This window comes from Saccostrea cucullata, unplaced genomic scaffold (genome assembly GCF_032062105.1).
Source record: "Saccostrea cucullata isolate Sc308-1 unplaced genomic scaffold, CSIRO_AGI_Scuc_v1 ctg7629, whole genome shotgun sequence".
NCBI lineage: Eukaryota > Metazoa > Mollusca > Bivalvia > Ostreida > Ostreidae > Saccostrea > Saccostrea cuccullata.
The window spans coordinates 4,714-19,749 of record NW_026927533.1 but is presented as its reverse complement, the minus strand read 5'-3'; the positions used below and the strand labels follow the sequence as shown (position 1 = coordinate 19,749).

The window sequence follows — 15,036 nt, the reverse complement described above, 5'->3', positions numbered from 1 at the left end:
TATATTTTATGGCTATATTTAAGTATCTTAGGTATTTATTGGCTTAGAATCATCAAACTTTGTGAGTCGATGCATATTTGGTTTTCAGACAGTGACGACCAAAAAGTAGGTCACGGTGACCTACTTTTGACATTTTATGGCTTTATTTAAGTATCTCCGGTACTTATTGGCTTAGAATCATCAAACTTTCTGAGTTGATGCATCTTGGGTTTTCGGAGGATGTCGACCAAAAAGTAGGTCACGGTGACCTACTTTTGAATATTTCAGGCACATATTAGCTTAGAGTCATCAAACTTTGTCAGTTTAGGCACCTTGAGTTTTCAGAGAATGTCGACCAAAAAGTAGGTCACTGTGATCTACTTTACACATTTTATGGCTATATTTAATTATATCTGTTACTTATTGGCTCAGAATCATCAAACTTTTTCAGTTGAGGCATCTTAGGGTTTCATTGAATGTCCAAGAAGAAGTAGGTCATGGTGACCTACTTTTGAATGTCTCAGGTACTTACTGGCTTAGAATTATCAAATTTTGTTAGTTTAGGCATTTTGGGTTTTTGGATAATGTCGACCGAAAAGTAGGTCACCGTGACCTACTTTTGACATTTGATGGCTATATTTAATTATCTCTGGTACTAATTAGCTTAGAATCGTCAAACTTTGTTAGTTGATGCATCTTGGGTTTTCAGAGAATGTTGACTAAAAAGGAGGTCATGGTGACCTACTTTTGAATATCTCAGGTACTTATTTAATTAGAATCATCAATTTTGGTCAATTAATGTATCTTGAGTCCTCAGAAAATTTTAATCAGAAGGTAGGTCACTGTGACCTACTTATGGTATTTTATAATTATATTATAATATATTCAGTCTTAACTGGTTGAATATTATCAAACTTTGTAAGTTGATGCATTTTGGGTTTTATGATACTAATAGAGTTGGAGGCTTCTAATAGAAGTGATAGATTGTACAATTTATCAGAAGAGCGATTCAAGGCCCTGGGGCCTCTTGTTCATTTTTGGTAATTCGTTTTAGGCCTACAGTATTAAAATTGGACTCGTGTACTAGGATTATCATTCTTTAGCAGAATTATTACACTGAATTAAAACGAACTCTTTTTTCAGGTGCACATGATGCAACTTCCTTGATGGTGTGTAGGCTGTTTGTCAACATGTGAATCCAACGTGCATTTCGGGGTAGGTATGTTTACTGTTGATTTTCTATCTTAAAAGCCGCATAAGGCATATTTTTTCTGATCTCAAATTTTTGTTTAGCATTAATCTTTATTTTCTCTTTCATGAATTTTCTGCTGAGAATCTAAAAAATAAATAATTTAATTCAAGCTATATAGTACATGTAATATATAGTGAAATTATTTCCTTGTGTGAGATTGTAATTTCAAGGCTTTGTGATAGATTGTACAATTTATCAGAAAAGGAATTCAAGGCTCTTGGGGCTGATGTTCTCGTTAAACACTGACATCCACACACAAATAAGAGGAAACAGTACAACATACTCAAAATGGGTAGATACAAATAAATCCTATGGGAGTAATATTTTAAATTCCTAAGGGATTTTTTTTAAAACTAAGATTATGAAACTAAGAAGATGGCACAAAAAATAATCCTATAGGAATAATTCACAAATTCCTATGGGAATTTTAATCCTATGGGAATTTTTTTTCCTAAGGGAGAAAAAAATTCCCTTAGGAGAATTTTTTTTCCTATAGGATATATTTCTCCTATAGGATTTATTTTTCTCCTTTAGGAAAATAAATTCCCTTAGGAAATTAAATTCTCCCATGGTAAATTATAGTCCTACAGGAATTTTTAAATATCCTGCAGGAAATTAAGAAATCCTGCAAGATTTCGATAATATCCCTCAGAAATTTTATTTTTCCTATAGGAACTTTATTTTTACTATGGGAATTTTTTTTTCAAAGGTGATTATCTCACCTGACAGGTGAGATTTACCTGTAACAAAGGTAGTTATGAACTCTGTGAGTGATGGTCTACCACTTAGTATACATGATTTTTATGTGAAATGAGGATTTGGCGGGCGCCAAAATGCCACTTTTGAAGTGGCATAATTATCCGGCACAGTGTTATATGCTCCGAACAAGGATTTTTCGTATAATTCTGCTTTGAACTTGACCTTTGACCAAGAAACATTGTTCAAGGTCACTGCATACCGGTTGCCCAAAGACACTCTGTGGGTGAAGTATGAGCCAGGTTGGGCCAAGGAGAGAGAAGATATGATCCGGACAAGAGACGGACGGAAGGACAGTAACAAAATGGAGAAGAATAAAAACAAAAAGCGGAAAAGTGGCTAGTCTGCTTATTCTTAGTTACATGAAAAAAGCTTTGAATTCCGGGTAAATTTTTCATCAGTAAATGGTGATCATGAGCAAAATATTTTCCATGGACACAGTCCCATTAATGAAATCTGAGCAGAATTCATTCACGACTTTCAGTGTTTAAAGAAAAGACTTCGAATGAGCGTATATTGAAAAATTTCAAAAGCCTCAAGAAAATAAAAGTCTCCTTATTATCATGGATTGGGCAATGAAATTTTTGCCATAGATTGAAAGAGATATGCAAACCGAATCTTAATGAGAAAATTATTCATTTCCACACGCTGATAACATTCAATTAGATATCACTGAGAAGGGTTTTCTTCTTAGGCGCCGTTTTCAGCAATGTACAGGAAAAATATAAGGTATTTATAAAGGGTTTCAACCTTGACCTAGGAACTTCGTCTAAGGTCAGTGGACATCTAATGACCAGTGGTATTTCGACAGTGAAGTATGAGCCTCATTAGACCAAGGGGAGAGAAGATATGCTCCGAACAAGGATTTTTCATTTAATTCTGCTACACCGTTTCACCTACACAATAGGAGCAACTTCCTCATGCCGGAGACTTGTCTAAAATTTATCCGACCTTCGATAAACTTCCTCAGAGCTTTTAACTCATACTGCCGTTTCTCAGTATTATTAATTAGATTTGTCAATGAAATTTGGCATTACCCAGTAAAATTTCAATTTCCATTCATTTTACATATATATTAATCAGGCTTGGGGTCAATTACTTTTAATGTAATTAATTACTTTCAAATACATTGATAATTTTGTCAATTACTTGCAATTACAATTACATTGATTTTTTCAAATGTAATTAATTACTTTCAATTACTTTGACAAATGTAATTAAATACATTTCAATTACTTCGAGTTTTATTTTTATTAAAAAAAAAAAGATTTTTTTTTTAAATAATTTTTTTTCTACAGCAATCGAATTGGAAACTTTCATTCAGTGTTTTTGTTCTTTGGTATGATAGGGGTTCACACCTTGTCAAAATTAGACCTTTACCTTATAATGAGTATGACACACTGTATAAACAAATTAAACATTATAGGACAATTAATTATTGTACAAACACAAGCCCATGCTACACCAGTATGGTGTATGGCAAGATCTTCTTTGTTACTTTCTCAAAACCATATTTTTGAAGAAAATAAATAATATCTATCACAATTCCATTCATTATTTTCTATCTTAAAATGAATAGAATAAAGGTAAATCTAAAAGGGAATGTAGTTAGTCTAATTGCTGTAAAACAAATTAACTATCTAAACAATCATTGTTATTTGCAAGTGGGAAAAGGGAGAACTGAGATTTATAAAACATGGGAATAAGTAATATAACCCCACCAGTATAAAACTATGTATCAGTATAAAACACCTTTTTAAATATAAACTTTCATTTTGAAAAAAAAATTAATTGAAATGTAATTGAAAAGTAATTGAAAATACATGACCTTTTGTGAAATGTATTTCAATACATTCAATTACTTGCAATTGAAGGCTCGCTCAAATACAAATTACTTCCAATTACTTTGAAAAATGTAATTAATTACACTCAATTACAATTACTTTATTCAATTACCCCATCCCTGATATTAATAGAGAACAACTACATTTCTGATTACCATTTATGTCATCTTTTAAGGTTTCGTCAAAGGTCAACATGTCTAAAAGATTATTTTTACAATAGCTCCAAAACTATGTGTGGTATACGGTCAAAACATTTACAGTTCATAAATATATCATTGATTAATACATAGAAAGTATCACTTCATAACAAATATTTTTTAAAATATTTTTCTTTTAGAAAAATTGTATCAGAAAATGTGCATATTTTTTAAAAAATGCACCTGTTTAATTCTGTACTTTTTGTGAAAACCATCATTGCAGAAATAATATATGTTTATCATTGAAGGGCAAGTTGGACGTGAATGGTCTCTGAAAGGCTGTTATTGAAAGCATGACATGTATAAAGACAAGACCCCTACAGAATCCGCCATTTGCAATGTACTTTCACTTTCAAGTCTTAACATTTGGACAAAATAAACAGGGAAAACAACTTTCCATAGACAATCCAAGTCCAACTTGCCCTTCATTGATAAACATATTTTGTTTCTGCAATGATGGTTTTCACTAAAAGAACGTAATTAATTAGGTGTATTTTTTGAAAATATATGCATTTTTAAAAAGAATTTTTCTCAATTAAAATTTTTTCCAAGTATTTTTTTATCAAGTGATACTTTCTATCTGTTAAGCAATGAAAAATTTATAAACTGTAAAAGTTTTAACTTTATACCTCACATAGTTTTGGGGCTATTGTAAAAATAATTTTTTGAACATGTTGACCTTTGACGAAACCTTAAACTAACGCATTTTGGCCAACCAACATCAGTTAGGTGTTTGAAATCTATCTCTTATTTTAGCGAGTAAAAAGCGTCAGAATCAAAACATAACGAAAACTGTGAAAATCTGAACGAAATGATTTCAGTATTTTCATTTTAGCCGAATGTGAGACGTATTTTGGACTCAAAATCCATAAAAAATACGACGAAATCGTAAGAGTCAGCTTAGTATGTAGAGTAGGAAATATGACTTGCATAGATAAGACTGGAGAAAGAAGATTGATATTGTTTAACATCACATTCGCGAATTTTTCTCTCGTACAGACACGTCACCTTATGCCGGTGATGCGCTTCATATTTACACCTATACTCGGCACTTAGGGCCATTAAGCAGTGAAGGTTCTTTATCGTGCCAACGCCTTCCGAGACCTACGTTTTTAAGAACACGTCTTGAAGACCCCCGACTTTCAACTCACTGTTTGTTCATAGATATTGGAGGCGGAAGAAGCCAGCCACACACCAAAGACAACTTAAAACCAAGATTAATAACGTATTATAATCAGCTCTTTAAACCAAATCATAAAGTTATTTTAATCAATATATAAAAGGTTAGTAACTAAAGGAAGTTAGGTCAAGTCAGACCATTTATAGAAGAGTTTCTTTTCACAGATTTTTACCTTTGTAGAAAAAAAAGTGGGAAATGTGTTTTCAACCTGCAGAATACTACAATCAAGACATGAATATGTTTCTGGAAAACTTTAACAAGCATAATTTGAAAAATTGCCAAAGCCTAGAGAAAATAAGTCCTTATCATGGATTGGGCAATGAAATTCCTTCCATAGATTTACAGAGAAAAGCAAATCGATTCTTATGGAGAAAATTATGCATTACCACGATGATGACACTCGTATATCACTGAGAAGGGGCCATCTCCTTGGGCCTAGATTTCAGCAATGTATAGGAAAATATAAGGTAGTAGTAAAGGGTTTCAACCTTGACCTAAAAACTTCGTCTAATGTCAGTGGACATCTAATGACCAGTAGTATTCCGACAGTGAAGTGTGAGCCTGATCACAGGGTGAAAAAAGTGGTTTCCCATCACGGGAAGCTTTATGGAAACCACATGGAAACCTCAAGTTTACATCATGTTTCCCAGTGGTTTCCGTAGCGGATGCTAGGTTATTCCGTCAAGTTTCCGTGACACGGAAACCCCCTACGCTCCGATTCCAAGGTATCCCGAACCACGGAAACCTCTGTAAATCTGAAGTGTCCCGAGCCTCCATGTAGTTTCCCGTAATTGGAAACCTGAAGGTTCCACTGGTTTCCATGATCAGGAAACAATATGGAATCGGAGCGCAGTGGTTTCCGTGGAATGGAAACTTGATGGAATCTTTAGGTTTCCTTTTATGGGAAACTACATGGAAGCTCGGGAAACCTCACGATTCCTAAAGTTTCCACGACTCAGGAAACCATATGGAATCGGAGCGTAGTGGTTTCCGTGGAATGGAAACTTGATGGAATCTTTAGGTTTCCTTATACGGGAAACTACATGGAAGCACGGGAAACCTCACGATTCCTAAAGTTTCCTCGACTCAGGAAACCATATGGAATATGAGCATAGTGGTTTCCGTGGAATGGAAACTTGATGGAATCTTAAGGTTTTCTTTTATGGGAAACTACATGGAAGCTCGTGAAACCTTATGATTCCTGCAGTTTCCTTGACTCGGGAAACTATATGGAACTTGTGTAACACTTTCTGTGTGGCAGAAACTTGGTGGAATTATCTGGAGTCCCATTCCTGGTGGAATTACTGGGAAACTTCAAGATTCCCTAACTTTTCTAAAGGAAGCAATGTGAAATAATGTGTATTCTTTTAAAAATCTATCAAAAAAATTTATTACATGTAAAAGAAAGAAGCATTACCATTTTATATGTTTAATAATTCATTTGATGTACAAAAACTGTAACTGAATTTTTCAATGATATCAAAATATTAAATAAATCCTTATATCTTAGATAAACAATGGAACAGTCTTTCACATTTAAGTCCATTCATAAGGGTAATTAAGTACTTCTTTCAACATCAGTTTCCTGGATTTCTTCACATCACCTTTGATCTGCAATATTCATACAAAATTATTATATGATGTCAGAATTATAATGCTTGAATATAACTTAGAAATCTGAAAGATCAGTCAATGTCCTTTAATATACCAATATCAATAATTACTTTCCATGACCATGATACATATGATTTCAGCATTTAATGTATCTCTTTAATATTTAATGCTTTATGATAAGTGAAAAAAAAATAACATAAGGCCAAGCTTAAAAAATTCTTTGTTTGCAGTTGCCGACCTATAATTTTTAGTCTGAGTAGGTAGGTAGGCAATTTTTTTTTTTGAAAAAAAAATATTTCCAGATCTTTGTTAGATAACATAAAATAAAGTTTTTCATAGGCCTACTTTACATGAATAAGCTGCACTCTTGGTATGATTGATAAAGAAAAAAATTGAAAATGAAACAGTTTTAATATCCTGAAAAATTGGAGAGAAAAAAAATATTACAAAATGGCTAAAAAAAAGTTTGGGTCGGGTGCATTTTCAGTGGGTCGGTCGGCAACTGCAAACAAACAATATCTTATTTTAGGCCTAATATAAATAATGTTTTCAGCCTTATTATGTAATTGAGAATATATTACTACATGTATCTCATACTAAGAACCCTGCTTTAAGTTTGATTAGTTTGAGAGAAAACATACTCTTTATAATAACAAAAATATTTGGGAGAGATTTTTTTTATTTTGATATTCGACCTAGAAATTGGTTGAAGATCATTGCAGACCCTCCACGGAGTCCACCCCATTGCACAAAAGCTAGATTACACCAGGCAGGGGAGAAATATACTCTGGACTACGATTTTTAAATAAAGATATACAGTAGATTTTGATACTGACCTTTGACCTAGAAAATTGGTCCAAGGTCACTCTTCATCCACTATCCACAGGCTCTCTGTAGTTTAAGTTTGAGAGAGAAATATGCTCAGAACAAGTGATATCAGATGGAGTGATGGGTAGACACTGTCTTAGGGCATCCACAGAACAGGACCTAAAAATAATGCAATATATATGTATTACAGTATACATGGTATAGAAACACATGTACTTGTATATTAATGACTTATCATATGCTGCATTGGACACATATGATTTTATCATGGTTTAAGTATACATGCATCTTATGAGTAATTTTATACCGGTATTGCATGTACGCTCAGTTTATTTAAGAAATAAATAACAAGTTTATAAACTTCAATGGGAGAGAAACCACAAATGTATATATAAACAAGTAATTTAATTTTTTTTTTTACATATATTGTCCAACATTATTTACATCCATTCATAATGTTCATAAATTGGCTGATCAAAATTCAGTCAGTTTTAGATCTATATGATATACCATAAAGGATTTTCACATTTACAAAAGTTATTCCCCTTCGCAGGGTCGATCTGGGGTCAACCAGCTTAAGACCCTGTTTTCCGTCTTGAACCGTATCAACTTTGAGGGACAATATCTTAGAAATAAAATCAGTATGAACATATTCATTATGATTTTCATGTTGCCCCCATACTCTGCCAATACAGATACAGATTGTAATTGTCCAATATTTTTGAAGATTGAAAATATTAACAAGTAACTTACAAAGGACAAAGTGGAAAAAATGAGCGATACGCCAACAATTGGAAAAAACTCTTAGGAATGTGAAATTCGTCTATTGGTGAAGATAATTCCTGTTTTAATGTCACTCAAAAATTAAGAGACATTAAAATTTAAGCCCTATTGTCATACATGCATGTTGTTTTTTTCATCCATATAACCTTTTAGTATCATAAAATTTACCAAAATTTAATTCTTCAAATAATTTCATTGAATATCTTTAAAATAAAGGAAACCCTAAAAACTTAGTGACTTGCAGAAATTATTCCTTGGAGAGAAAAAAATCTATCATATTTCATATAGCATGTGCATAATGAGCCTTTTTTTTTCATTTAGAACATATGGTATGTGCCTCGTTTTATTGAAGTGTATGTATTAGAGAACTGATTGTATGTCAATCATAGCAATACACACATAACATGGAGGGGGCAAATTGTTTCAGCCCTAGCTTTTACATAAAACTTCTTGTAGCTCACAGCTGATATACCACAGTTCAGTATTTAAATAAAATTTAGAATCTTTTTTTTCAGGCAATTGTCCTATACATAGGAACCATGAATGAAGTACCACTTACCAAATGACCACATCCTGAATCATCATACATTTTCTATGATTTTATCTCACTGGTTTTCTTTTAAAGTTACACAGTTTTCTTCTCTCTGAAATGATAAATTATGTTCAGGTACTATTTCATTCTAATTTTTAAACACTAATTATGTAATAGCATTAGCAACAGCCGGGATGGAAGAAAAAATAACCAGAAGTCTCTGTCGAGACTGTAGCTCTACTGGTTTGTACTTATCAAAAACTGATGCACAGAATTATGTATCTTGGTATAGTCTACTTGTGTGCCAAGTTATATTGAAATCAGACTAAAATTTAAGGAGTAGTGTTTGCAGACAGACGGACGGACGCCGGACGCTTTACTTTCGCATAAGCTCTACTGGTCAGAGACCAACAAAACAAGATGTGCTTGTTAAACACAGCAACAAAGTTCGAAAAAGCAATTTTTTTAGCATACAGGTCACAGTCAAGATCACTGACACATAATCATTGTCCTTGTTGCCATTTGAAAGCACTTCATTAGTGGAGTATGCATACTAAAGTAAATATGAAGCCACTATCTCGACGTATAGTTCTAAAGTTATGGTGAAGGTTTAAGTTGACAACAGACACTCAGACAGACACACAGATATACAGTTATGGCAAAAGTTTGAACATTATAACTTGGTATACACACAGCCACTTCGAGGTATCTAGGGTAAAATTCACAGCACAGTGGGACTGCATTTTGACTTCGAGGGATCAAGGGTTTTGAAAGATCAGGGGTTCGAGAAATCAAGAGCAAATCTGCTTAGTTATATAGTGGAAAAAATCGGGACAAGAGACTCACTTCAAGCCATCAAGAACTTCCGAGAAATCGAAGTTCAAGCCATCAAGAGTTACCTGTATATACTGATATAAGAAGCATGTTATTATTTGCAATTTTGACCTAATGACAGCTAAATCTGTTCAGTAAGACAATACCGTGTACATGTATGTAAGTAGTTTTATTGTGCATGATTATTTACTTATTTTCTTGATCTTCTCAACTTGAAGTGTTCTGTATTTTATTACCAAGTTTGTAATAAACATAATGAAACATACCTTTTTCCACATCACATCCTGTATCAGACCTTCGACCAATATCAGCCCTAGGGTCTCTGTCCCTCTGGCTGAAATTGGTGTCTCGGGCTAGGATGCGATATGGAAAGGAGTATGTATTATTCGCTATACATTGACCTACTCAGGTCAATAATTGTGAAAAAACTGATAATTCAAGCTGATGATTCATTTGCATTTCATGACATACTATCAATATTAATTCACTATTAGGATTTTCTTTTATTACATCTTCATCTCAACAGGTTAGACATTACAAAAAAGAATCTTTTGAGCAGTAAACTATTTCAATAAACAATAAAACAAACCTAATCTCTTCAGAAAAGAGGACAGGCTTTCACCTACATTCACTTTTTTATGTATATTTTCCCTCCATATCATCGTCATGCATATGATTAAGGGTTATGCTATTCGCTACAATCTGTTCTGATGAGGATATCCTTCATGAATAATCGGATAAGCTGAGATTAAAGACACTTTTTGTAAAAATATCGATGCTTTTATCAAAGTTTTGAACCAAAAATATTTAATTTATACCTTGCCATAAGTCGTAAGTTCCAAAAAAAACAAGAGTTGGCTCCCAAAAGTCAGAAAACACATGTGGTATTCAAACCGGATGTTCTACAGTTTGAATTTAATTACGAAACCATGTTCGGTGTAACTATTATCATCCGGATAATTTGAGCGGGGTTTAAAATATTTTTTTTTTAAATTCCGAAAAGTATTCATTTATGTTTTGTTTTGAACATATTTTATTGACAATATGTCAAAGGGATCGGACACAAGTTCTAGCAACTTAGATAGTCCTCTCCCATACATAATATCTCAATAGCCATACCACATTAACAAAATTTTACAATAATATATACATTTACATAGAAGAACAAAGACAATTGTTTTATGAATAAGGAAATAATATCAATTATTAATAATGGTGATAATAAATACAGTGTTGATATTATAAAAATATAATAATTTCAATAGAGATAACACAATTCATTGTTGATTAATAAACACGACCTGATTCCTGAATAAATTTTTGAACAATACCGAATATTTTTTCATTTTCCTGCGAAGATAAGGAATCATCTCCCCATAGTAATTTATGCACATTAATCATTTTTACATTATTAGTTACTAGTAGTGCATTCATCATTAAGCGTCTAGGTTCAAAATATTTTCTACAAACAAAGAAAAAATGATGACTATCCTCCTTCATACCACAAGAACAATTTGGATTACTTATGATATTACATCTATACAGATCATTATTTAAAATACAATTGTGTCTTAATTTTGTATGTAAAATGTTCAGATACCTTCTACCATATGAAAAATACTTGGGAGGCTTATCTTTATTATTACTCAATTTTCTTTTAAAACTTCCTATTGAGGTTATTTCCCTTGTTTCATTGCTCAGTGAATTCCATTTGCGTACAGTATCGGGGACAAATGATTTGTTGTATAATTCAAGCCTGCATTTAGGTAAAGAATAATCAAATGAATTTCGAGTATTGTAATTTGAAACAGTGTTTCTAACCATCGGTACAATGTTTTTTAGGTAATCAGGAGCTAGGTTATTGTGGATTTTAAACATTGTTAAAAGTTTGGCTTTGTTTATTCTTATTACAAGAGGTTCTCAACCTGTTTCAATATACAACGAATTTCTTGATGCTAATACTGAAAGACCAGTCACTATTCTTGCGGCTGTCAGTTGAAGCTTTTCAAGTTTATCAATATCTGCCAGCGAACAGCCTGACCAAACTTCAGATGCATACTCAAGTTGTGGTCGAATAAAGGAAGTGTAAAGTTTGGATAAAGTATCTCTAGACACTGAAAATTTAAGTTTTTTGAGAAGTCCTAGTTTTTTGTAGCCTTTACTGACAATACTATCAATGTAATCTGACCAACCTAATTTAGTTGAGAAAATAACACCTAGATGTTTATGTTGTGATACATATTCTAACTGACAGTCTTCAAAAAATAATTCAGGTAACTGGTTTGTATTTTTTAAGCTGAAAAATAATACTTTTGTTTTACTTGGATTAAATTTCAATAACCATTTTTTGGACCATTCATCCAGAATTTTTAAGTCATGATTTAGATGATGTTCAATGAGACGCACGTCACTCGAGCTTTTTTGTAAAGAATTATCGTCTGCAAATAGTCTGCAAATAGTCTGCAAACAGTTATCATGTTTTCGGCTACATCATTCACATATATCAAAAATAAAAGAGGGCCAAGGACAGAGCCCTGGGGTACCCCAGCATGCACATTTTTCACAGAAGAAAATAAATTTTTATACATAACTTTTTGTTTTCTATTGTACAAGTAACTTTCCAACCATTCTAACATATTACCGGAGATACCATACATTTTTAATTTATAAATCAAACCCCTATGCCAAACCCTATCAAAAGCTTTTGATAAATCACAAAAAACCATACAACAATGTTGCCCTTCATCAATACTTTTTACAATAGTATGATATGTTTCTAAAAGTTGGTACACAGTTGAGTGACCAGGCAGAAAACCTGCCTGATATTTGTAGAACAAATTATTTGTGTGAAAAAAATTATATACATGTTTGAATACAACTCTCTCAAATATTTTACTCACACAACTCAAAAGAGATACAGGTGTATAATTTGAAGTGACTGATGGGTCATCTTTTTTAAATAATGGAAGGACATGTGCTAGTTTCCAACTTTCAGGATAAACTTTGAGTCTAAGAGATTCATTAAATAACAGACAAAGTGGCTTAGCTATGGATTCTTTACAAGATTTTAACATTTTGTGGCTGATACAATCAGGGCCCACAGCTTTATTTACGGGCAGGATAGAAATAATATCAATAATCTCGCTTTCTTGGATATTTACGTCACAAAATTTTTCTTCATTTTTGGACTCAAAATCAGGTAGCTCATATTCTTCATCTTTTATATCAGAGATGGATGTAAAAAAGTTATTTAGTAATTCAATTTTCTCTTTATCGGAAAATGCGTATACAGGATCACCATTCTCATTCAACTGTTTAATAGGGGGTATTTCGGATGAAGTTTTAGTGTGAAAGACATCTTTTAGTAATTTCCAGTACAACTTGTTATTATTTTTATTTGCGTCGTTTAAATGAGAATCAATGTTGTCGTAGTAATTTCCTCTGGCATATTTTTTCATATTATTTACTTTATTTCTAGCTTTCCGAAATTCTTCTTTATCTGATTCTTTCTTGGTTTTCTGTGCTTTTTTTCTTAATCTATTCCTAAGTCGTATAGCTGTTCTTAATAATGAATCCATCCATGGTTTGTCGTTTGGTCTTATTGTAACAGTTTTTTCGGGTATACATTTGTGTATAATTAGCATAAATTGTTGTGTAAAGTTTGTTGTTGCGGTTTCAATATCAGTTGATTTTGAAATAATGCTTTCCCAATCAAAGTTGTTTATTAAAATATTAAGTTCTTCTAAATTTGCTTCTTTATAGCTCCATACTTTACGTTTGTACGAAGAATTGTTACAGTAATTTTGTTTCACATATATATACGTAGCTTTGTGGTCACTGATATTTGTGTCAACCATTAATGTACCTGAATCGAACATAAATATTTCACGACTAATAATAATAGGGTCTATCAGAGTTTTTGTAACTTGTGTTACTCTCGTAGGTTCGTTTATTACGTTTAAAAGCCCAGCCATGTTCATGATATTATAAATTTCATGGTTTGGATTTATTTGAAGAAAATCTACATTAAGATCCCCAAGTATTATAATTTTGTTTGACATATCACTTATTCTTTCAATGGACCATGAAAATTTCCCCCAAAAATCATTGCTCGAGTTTGGTGGACGATAAACACAACAAATGAATAAATTATTGTTTGGTTGTTCAATTTCGATCCAAATACTCTCTATGCTTCGTGGTTCTAAATCTTCCCGTCGAGTAACTTTTAGAGAGTTAGAGACATATATCATGATTCCCCCTCCATATGAATTCCTATCCTTCCTATTCATTTATATATATAGAGAGAACATACACATGGAGCATACATTTTAATAAACATGATAAAAGGCGAAACGTTGTAATTTTACAACATACAGCATGCACATGCACGGTGCCTTCATAATATAAGTTATGCTATATCAACGTCTCAAATTTCTCTCTCTCTCTCTTTCTTTCTTTCTGCAATATATACACTTAACAATTTAAAACTTAGGTATCCAACTTTTCAAAATGGCGTCAAAACAAAAGTTGCCTCCGATAGTGAAGATTTGTTGTTGCCAAATATTACAACTATTTACCGTAAAAAGTTAACAAAAATATACGTACACTAATCCTTCATCGTTGGCCATTGCATTTATCACAGTCTTAAAGACACTGGGTGGTGAAACCATCTTAACTTTTCACATTTACCAGCTGCTTACACCTTCTTCTTCGTCCTTCTCGATCCTCCAAAAATGGCGCCTCGGTAAATTGACCAATGAAATAAAGCGCCTACAGAGCGATGCAGGATGGGAAATATAATCTGTTTACATTCACTATGATTAAGTGTGATTATGAGATCTTATATTAGAATTTAATTAAGTTTTCCCCTTTTCATGGAATAAAAAGAGGGACTCCTCAATATTTTTGCCGATATGATGTGTAGGCCTAGTATATTTAGAAAAAAAAGCGGTTAAATACATGAGGCAAGAGCAGAAAAAAAAATTGTTTCTTGCTTGACACCTCAACTTATTTGCCTTCGGGAAATGGGTTTCGGGGCTTGGTTGTTGGTAGTGGCCGTCCTTGCTGAAAGTAGCCCCCCCCCCTCCCCACACACACACACACCTCTCCCCGCTTCTTTTAACTGTTACATGTATGATTATGAATTTATAATGTCACACCAAAAGATGTTAAATTTTTAAAAGCACATTTTTTTTATTGTGAACTTTCCACAGGAATCCTAAAAGGCATGAAAATAA

At 32.7% G+C, this 15,036-nt stretch overlaps 1 long non-coding RNA gene across 2 annotated transcripts; it reads right to left on the bottom strand.

The window, feature by feature from the left end:
• Nucleotides 1-6,720: 6,720 nt before the first annotated feature.
• Nucleotides 6,721-14,628, bottom strand: LOC134274723 (uncharacterized). Of its 2 annotated transcripts, none has more exons than XR_009993702.1 (5): nucleotides 14,405-14,628; nucleotides 8,993-9,077; nucleotides 8,404-8,506; nucleotides 7,659-7,809; nucleotides 6,721-6,819 (listed from the first exon to the last, which is right to left on the bottom strand). It is a non-coding gene; the product is annotated as an uncharacterized LOC134274723 (long non-coding RNA). The 2 variants fall into 2 exon arrangements; XR_009993703.1 differs by lacking the exon at nucleotides 14,405-14,628 and adding an exon at nucleotides 10,618-10,685.
• Between the last annotated feature and the right edge of the window lie 408 nt (nucleotides 14,629-15,036).